General features: G+C 42.4%; 1 pseudogene; it reads right to left on the reverse strand.

The window, feature by feature from the left end:
* Positions 1-605: 605 nt before the first annotated feature.
* LOC125753795 (U6 snRNA-associated Sm-like protein LSm5) lies at positions 606-5,404 on the reverse strand (annotated as a pseudogene).
* Between the last annotated feature and the right edge of the window lie 1,297 nt (positions 5,405-6,701).

The raw sequence follows: 6,701 nt of genomic DNA on the forward strand, positions 1-6,701 counted from the left end.
TAAATTAAAAAAAAAAAAAGAAAGGGAGACAGAACATAAACACTCCTAACTCTGGGAAACGAACTAGGGGTGGTGGAATTGGGAGGTGGGCAGGGGGTGGGGGTGAATGGGTGACGGGCACTGAGGGGGGCACTTGACGGGATGAGCACTGGGTGTTATTCTGTATGTTGGTAAATTGAACACCAATAAAAAAATTAATTTATTAAAAAAATAAATAAAGGCTATGGGGCTAGTTGTGGGATGAACATTTGAAACTGGGAGGATCCCATAAAATGTTATAACCACCAACTTTTCCCAGCAGAATTATAGAACTAATTTTTTCATGGATTCTCAAAAGAATCATGAAATCATAGATTATTTCTTGGTCAACCCACTTGCACCATCATGCTGGGTGAATTGGAATACCTTCTCAGTGAAGGAGTTTGGTGACACAATCAGATATTAAGATTTAGAAACTCACATGAAATTTGTCAGTCTTGGAATAGATTAGAATAAGTCAGTCATCATTTAGCCAAAGGGGGGAAATATGACAGGAGCATAAATGATCACTTTTTTTTTTAACCGAAAGCATTTTTATTTTAGTCTTCAGAGGACAAACTGTTCTTCTTTTTCCAAAATAATAATGATTAACTTACAAAACTGGGCATTTACAATGCATCTTCAAAACATTTGCCTTTAATGGGAAACTTAGCTTTACAGAATCCAAACATAAAAAGGGTAACAAAAATCACTTTTGTTGTCATTATAGGACAAAAGAGAGTAAGTTAATCCATTCATACTTCAGGATCTTCTCCTCCAAGAACCAGCATTGTTATATTATTTCCATTTAGCAAAATTTGATCTAATTTAGTGATCCTTCTTCCTTTGGTGTGATTTCAAACTCAGTGACATTCTCCAGTACCATGTTGACAAAGTCATCAAATCGCAAAAGTGTGCCAACAATTTCCTTATCACTCTTCAACACAATGTGAATTCTTGATCCTATACATTTGTCCACAAGCTCTAGAGGCAGTAGCTACCATGAGTTAGCGGTAGCGTTAGCCACCATGGCTACGCTGGAAGAATGGTAACTTTTTCTATATTGCTTTTATTCCCGGGTGCCATCTTCCATGAGTTTAAAGTCATAGGATTTTCTTCACAAGGGCTTGCCAGCAATGATTCATTTAGAGTCCCAGCATAAAACCAGAAATTCTTTCCTCTGCCTTCAATCCACAACATTAATCTCCTGGCAAATAAGATGAAAGGGAAGAAAACATTTCTGCTCACCTGGGTTGGAGTACTCCAGAGTTTCAACTTCGGAAGACACAGAAGACTTTTATTTCTAAAACTGTTTTCTACCAAACTTTCTCCCCAGGTCCCTCATCTGGTAGGCTTGGCTAAGACCCACAGAAGAAAAAGGACTTGCTCGAAATTTATTTGACGAGACAATGGAACCGAGAAAAATATCCCTACCAAAATAAGAAGGTCAGTAAATAAAGTCCATTCTCCTCTGAATTTAGGGGAACTATTTGGCTTTCCAATACAGACTGGTCTGAGGTTTTGAAATATATATATATATATTCCTTAATACAGCCCCAATCATGATTTCCTGAGAATCGGAAGTAAGAATGAAACACCTGAGGGAAGAAACAGGTAAGAACCACATACTGATGGAAGACCTACTTTGCATCAGCTCCCTTTTTAGCACAAAAGCACTAAGGAAAACCATCCATGCATTCTCTCAATAAACTTGTACAAGACACCTATTCTGTGTCAGGTGTGTATAGTGTTTCAGATGAAACTGAATCAATGAATCAATCAATCAACTGAACTGAAACTGAATCAAAAGGGCTTTCTCCAAATCAGTAAACCACCCTTGCATCAAAATGTCCTTAGTATCTCCTCTTGGGTTGGAAGATCGTTACTTTGTGTTGCTTATTCTTTCTTTGCTAAGTTCATTCAATAGTTGTTTGGCACGAGGGGGGGGGGGGGTGGCCCAAGGAACATGGCCAAAAGGGCTAGTGTCTCCTGGGGGTGGCATGAGAGGCATCCCCAGGCTGCTTTCCAACCCCAGACCATCTTGATCTGATTCTGGTCTTATCCCAGAGATGGGCCAATGGTTCCAGTGGACACAGAAGACTACTTAACCGACTAATTCCAAGGACAACACAGACCCAAACCAAAGCGAGACTCTTGTAGAAAGATTATGGGGTAGCACTCAGGGAACACCCTGGGGCCCACCAGCAGGGACAGACTGCCACAGCAGCTCCCAAACCACCTCGGCTGTGGCAGGTGGAGAGCCAGAACAAGGGTACCATTGGGCTTGCCGCTTGCCTGCCAGCCATTTCCTTATTTCTCTTGTACTACCCCAAACCACAACTGCTTGAAACACCTTTTCAAGAAACTGATGGGTGTGACCTTGGGAAGGAACAGTGTAAACAGGCACCTGACAATGGCAAGTATTGAGAAAAGAAGATGATTTTAAGGGAAAGCGGGAAAAGATTTAGCCACTTTCATCTGGCTCAAGATGAAGGCTCTAGCTATTTCTGGGTAAGCCTTCTCAGTTTCCCCAAAGCAAGACTGGATCCTCTGAGAAAGAACTTCTGAGGTGAGGCCGAGGGAAAGTTTATTTTCCCATTGTAAAGAAATATGGCTCTCTTCCCACAAAACAGCAGTGTGTGTGCGTGTGTGTGTGTGTGTGTGTGAGAGAGAGAGAGAGAGAGAGAGAGAGATACATCCATGCTTTGCAATGTTGACTTATTACTTAATACTATGTGGGGGTATGGATAGCACTTGGCATGTGTGTCTGTTCCATGATGGACATTAGAAAAAGAAGCTATGGGTGGGAATAAGCTTGACCAACGATAAACTTCAGAGAGACAACATAGCTTAAGTCCCAAATCTAGTTACCTGGGGAGTCAGGACTAAAACTCCAGTCTCCAGACTCCTGTTCCAGGCAACCAGCTGTTTATCACCCTACTCCCACTTCATGATTTATTTAAGGTTAACAACTCAGACAGAAAATTCTTTTACATTCCGCATTTTTAAAAACTGCATTGTTACTCCTACCCACAAAAGAATGGAAGAAACTTCCTTGATATTCTCAATGACCACCAGCATTCCCTACTTTCTGTAGTGCAGGGGGCTCATAAATTGAGGTCCATGGACCACACGCATACACCAGGGATCCAAAGATGGATTTCAAGTTGAGAACCTCTCTCTGTTGTCAGAAATGTGTGTGTTTTTTCCTTGAGAAAATGTCCATAGCTTTGAATCCATGGAGGGATCAAAGGTTAGAACCACTATTAACCTATATCCCCGGCACTGTACTTGCCACTGTAGATCAGGTTTTCCCTGGCTTTTAGTTTTAAAAGGATGTCTTTACAAATGACATAAAGGGTACAACAGTGATATATCAACAAAGGTCTGGCTGAAAAAATCCAGGATCAGCCTAGGGGATTAACGTTTCCCTATTTTGGCATTTTATTGGAAATGCATTTTCTTACAACCAAGGATTTTTTCTCTCTCTCTCTCTCAACTATGTCAAGGAGGGGCACCTGGGGGCTCAGCCAGTTAAGTGTCTGACTCTTAATTTTGGCTCAAATTGTGATCTCAGGGTTGTGGGATTGAGCCCCATGTCAGGCTCTGAGCTCAGCACAGAGTCTGCTGGAGATTCTCTCTCCTCTCCCTCTGCCCCTTCCCCACTCCTCACTCATGCATGTGCTCTCTAAATAAATAAACAAACAAAGGAATAAATTAATACAATCTTAAAAAAATAAAAACATAAAATAAAATATAAAATAAAAAATAAAATAAAATAAAATAAAATAAAATAAAATAAAATAAAAACATCAGGGAATATTTATAAGAAGGAATAGTTTCTTTTTAACTGGTATGGGTTGGATGTTTGTGTCCATCACAAAGTTCATATGTTGAAATCCTAATTCTTACATGTGATAATATTTGGAGATGAGGCCTTTGGAAAATAATTAGGGTTAGATGAGGTCATAAGAGCAGGGGCCCTCCTGATGGGATTAATGTTCTTACAAGATGAGACACAGGAGAATTTGCTCGTTCTGCGTGTGTGTGTGTGTGTGTGTGTGCACAAAACAAAGGTCATATGAGCACACGGTGAGATGGCAGTCTCCTGCTAGCCAAAAGAAGAGGCCTCAGATGAAACTACTACCCTGCTGGCCCCTTGATCTCAGATTTCCAGCCCCAGGATCCGTGAGAAAATAAACTCTGTTGCCTCAGTCCCCCTCCCTTCGGTTGATAATATTTTGTTATAGCAGCCTGAGTTGACCAGTGCAACCTGTTCAGTTTCTTTTTCATGACAATGACAACTGGCATCCAGAGTTTTCACGGTTTCTATACACTTGTGCTTTCTTTGTTTATGCTTAACCTTTGCAGAAACCCTTCAAAGCAGATGCTATTTTCTTCATTTTATAGATGAGAAAACGGAGGCTGGAAGAGGTAAGCCACCCGGACATGGGTCAGCCTTCAGAGAACATGCAGCACTGCTACACCTACACACCCCAGCCCCGAAACCCACAGGCAGGCCATCCTCACTCTGCGTCCCTCTGCCCTTGGCCCCTGGGCTCAGTGCATGACTGACTCTGCAGGGACCCTGAAGCCATGTGCTCTCTGCCCTGTGTTCCCCAGTGAGCTCTGCCCTGGCCTCCCTGCCAGCCTCACCCTGCTGAGCTCATCTGCAGCTGATGTTGCCCAGCAGCCTTAAACACTCCACTTCTTAGACATGTAGACAGTTAGGTTTGGCAGGGGCTGCAACTCCTCCCTTAATTTCTCTTTCCCCAGTGAAAATAGCTGACAAATTGACTTCATTGGGGCCAGGCTGGCATCTCTTAGCAAATGTCTCCATTCATGGCCTGTTTTCCATGATTCATATTTGGTGCTATTATCATATTTCTACGCCTTCTAAGATACAGGACAGATCTGTCAAATGGCTATACTTTTATTTAGTATCAGTGAGGAGCTTCACCCCATTTTGTGGGTCCCAGATCACCTGTCACGTTAAGAGCTCCTGGCAGACAAGGTCAGTCTAGTCTAGAGCGGCCTGGGAAGGGCATCCTCTCAGTCCTGGGTCTCCTGCACCCCACCCCCACCCCACTCCTGGTAATTCTATATCCTTCCCTCTATCTCCTCTGTTTTCTGAACACCTCCCCACTTCTAATCTGCTCTTTTGTCTTTTTATGTTTTAAGCTAACATCTGTTGAGCACCTTTGTATTCCAGGCACTGCATTACTTGCTTTATATCCATTATCACAATCATTTTCCGCTCCAAGAACCTGATAAACACATTAATGGAGAGCGATATAGAACAGATACGGTTTAATAAGTTACCCTTGGGGCACTTTAGTGGAAATTGGATCTACAGCAAACCATGAGGCTGTCATGGTAAATATGAAAGTATTAGTAAGCCAGGTAAGAAATGAAAGTTTGGTTTATTTTGGTAGATTGGAGATGCTTTCTTATAAGACCTTGAATCATGTTATGAAAGGTTCATTCACCTGTTCCTCTTTTGCAAGACTGTTGGCAAATATCATAACTCAGTTTGATTCCACACAATATACATATTAAGTACCTACTATGTGAGGCCATTTTACTTATCTTGCAACACCAAAGTTCTCTACGCAAAGGAGGCTCCAGGACTCCTGAAACTACAGAAAGTTCATGAATGTCTCTTTATAATTTTTTTAAAGATTTTATTTATTTATTCATGAGAGACACAGTGAGAGAGAGAGAGAGAGAGAGAGAGAGGCAGAGACACAGGTAGAGGGAGGAGCAGGCTCCACACAGGGAGCCTGACATGGGACTCGATCCTGGGTCTCCAGGGTCACACCCTGGACTGAAGGCGACACTAAACCGCTGAGCCACTGGAGCTGCCCTCTTTATAATTTTCAGGAGAGAAGTTTTCCTATCTTTCTGAGGTTTTCATGATTTTTCAACCCCTTAGAGGATAAGAATGACTGCTTTACAGAGTCAAGTTAAAAGATAAGCCCCTAGAAGTTAAGATATTTTGTTAAAAGTAAGAACATAAAAATAGAATATAGAAACACATACCCAAATGAAGCCCCCTCTCTCTGTTACCATCTGTCGTGGAGGCGTGCCATGGCTGTGTGGAACAGAAGGGTCCTGGACCCACCTTTACTCCCTTCTCTGGTCATGCAACATCAATCTGGACTCAAACAAAAGGATTGGCTAAGTTAGTCTACCTTAGGCACTTGGCTGAATTGGAAGGCTCAGGGACTGGACCCATCTCTTTTAGCCCTGTCCACTTGGTGTTCATTTACTATTACTGCTTATAAATCAACTATTTCATTTCCTTGGCTAGATTTGCCTTGAATTAAGGGAATCATCAAGAGAAACAATTTTAAGTACACACACACACACACACACACACACACACATCCATATTGTAATTTAAGACAACATACAACTGGCTTAGCCATTTGTTCATTCATGCATGCATTCAATCAGTATTTACTGTCTTACCTGGTACCAGGCTCTGGAATTAAGGACATAAGTAAAGTAAATCCTGTCTTTGGGGATCCCTGGGTGGCGCAGCGGTTTGGCGCCTGCCTTTGGCCCAGGGCGCGATCCTGGAGGCCCGGGATCGAATCCCACATCGGGCTCCCGGTGCATGGAGCCTGCTTCTCCCTCTGCCTGTGTCTCTGTCTCTCTCTTTCTCTCTCTGTGACTAT

The sequence above is a fragment of the Canis lupus genome, chromosome 27 (assembly GCF_003254725.2).
Source record: "Canis lupus dingo isolate Sandy chromosome 27, ASM325472v2, whole genome shotgun sequence".
Lineage (NCBI taxonomy): Eukaryota > Metazoa > Chordata > Mammalia > Carnivora > Canidae > Canis > Canis lupus.